The sequence below is a fragment of the Papaver somniferum genome, chromosome 6 (genome assembly GCF_003573695.1).
Source record: "Papaver somniferum cultivar HN1 chromosome 6, ASM357369v1, whole genome shotgun sequence".
Classification (NCBI taxonomy): Eukaryota; Viridiplantae; Streptophyta; class Magnoliopsida; order Ranunculales; family Papaveraceae; genus Papaver; species Papaver somniferum.
The window spans coordinates 8704849-8707139 of NC_039363.1; the positions used below are offsets into that span (position 1 = coordinate 8704849).

Sequence of the window (2291 nt, forward strand, 5' to 3'; positions counted from 1 at the left end):
CGGAGATGTTGCCAGTTAGTATTGAGGGTTCTGCCGTGGAATATAGCATATATAAAAAAAAGGTACCCCGGTAATTTTTACGTAGGCATGTTGAATGATTCAATAAATGTGCTAGTGGTCGTAGTGACGTCATGTCAGATGTAAGGTTTTACGATTTTAACCCTAAGCTAAAAACCACCATCAACACTAAGTCCCCTGCTTAGCTCGGAACGGGAGGATTGTTGCGAGGTAAACACAAGATGGTGACAGGCAAGGACAAAATCGAAATGAAAAGTCATGAAAAGATGATCAGGAAGATCCTTCTAACCTTTTTCGGGAGATAAGGAGAATTCGTGATTCTTGGGCTGGTGGCTTTGCGTAGACTCTGCTCGTGGTGCTGCAAAAGCCGATAAGTTCTAACCACATTGGCGCAAATGCAAAAGCCGACCATGGAAATGATCCACTAACACCCTGTGTTATTAAAATCTGGACTGATGGGATTTTCATCACGGATTTCGCTTCTTGAAGAAATTCCTTCAACTCTAATGACAATGATTTTGCTGCACTTGAATCCTCATTCATCATGTTTTTTTCTACAAACATAGGATCTTTTGCATACAATCGCACTAAGATTCCAACTATGATACTCACAATTGCAACTATATGAAAGGAAATTCTCCAACAAGCAATACCCATGAATGATGCGGAAGCAAGAAGAATTGACAATATGCCACCCAGAATGGACCCAATATTTCCTGTTAGCTAAAGCCATCCAAAAGCTACACCACGGTTATGATCCTCAGTTGAATCAGCAACAAGGGATTGAATGGCGGGTATAACCATAGCTAGTCCAATACCGTTTAAACCCCGTGAAACAGCCACCTGTGTATATCAAAAACAAAGTCTATAAATTTCGAAGCATTCGTTGTTTTCAAATGCACCAAAATGAAAAAAGAATGTTTATTTGTTCCCTCTGCAAATATTCTAGACATTGCTCAAAGAGCCATTGAGTTTGTAAGAAGTATGTAGATAGTGGAATCAATGCAAGGTGAGTGGGCACACCATAAGCCAGCATCACAGCGGCCAAATTAATGTAAAACGGCCTTTTTAACGGTAACGACAGTGAAAAAAAGTATGCCCCATCAAATGGTTCTAGACTCTTAAATTCAAAAAAAAAAATCAAACTGAAATCCATTATACGAAAACTAAACAAGCAAATGAAATTAGTGAAGTAATAATTTCAGAAAGCAATAATTTCAAGAGACAGTACCTGAAAGAATTTGGAAGAGATGCCAACCAAGAACGTTGCAAAAGCCCAAAGAAAGGAATCAAGAGCAATGACATGAGTACGATTATGACGAACTGCGAGATACATTGCTAATGGGTAATACAGAGTCTGAACAATTGAACGGAAGAGAGTTAATGAACCTAAACTAGTTGGATCAGTATGCAGAGCAGCTCCAACTTCTTTGTAAACACCTGGCAGTAAAGATTCATCGGCTCTTTCCATTATCCCTGCTAGATTCACTAACACTAACGTTAATGTTTCTGATTTCATCTTTAACTCTGTCTATTTGTTGTCGTTTCAGAGGTTTAGAGAGAGGAGAAGCAGAGGAGATCCATGAAAGGTGTTTTTGTTTTTTGTTGACTAACACAGTTAACACTGACCAGATGAGTCGACTCAGTACAGTGATGAATATTGAATAAGAACTGAGGAAAAGATTCCTTGAAAGTGGGACAACCCGAAAATTTAAGGAATCTTTCTATGTAATAACTAAAAAATGTAGTATTTTTTTGGTTGAATTAACAATTTTCATATTTTAAATCTACTTAGAACGAAACATTACGGAGCTTTAAATTTGGGTCCAGGAGCATAGCTCAGTGGTATCCCATCAATTCCAGTAAGAAGGAAGTCAGGAATTCGATCCCCACCGTAGATCCCTATCGTAGAGGTTTGTAGTTAATTTAGTTGTATAGAGGGTTTTGGCGGGGTTGGGTCTAGCAGTCGGTCTAGTCCAACTGGCTGAATTTGGGTAGGAACCTAGGTCCGACTTTAGCCTATCAAAAAAGAAAAATTTGTAGAGATATCAAGCCTGTGGCAATGAGGCAAAAGAAGTGGCTCAAACAACAAAACCTAAAGCTAGAAAAGAAAAAGCAAAAAAAGTTAAAAAATATTTGGGCGGTTAAGGTGGATCGAACACCTGACCTTAGGATCTTCAGTCCTACGCTCGCCCAACTGAGCTTTTTCCTCTATTTAATTTATATATTAAGCTCTAAAAACCCAAGGTGATACTCTTTGAGTTACAAAAACT

General features: G+C 38.5%; 1 pseudogene; it reads right to left on the reverse strand.

Annotated features, from left to right (window-relative positions):
• Window positions 1-288: 288 nt before the first annotated feature.
• Window positions 289-1611, reverse strand: LOC113290429 (annotated as a pseudogene).
• Window positions 1612-2291: the final 680 nt, after the last annotated feature.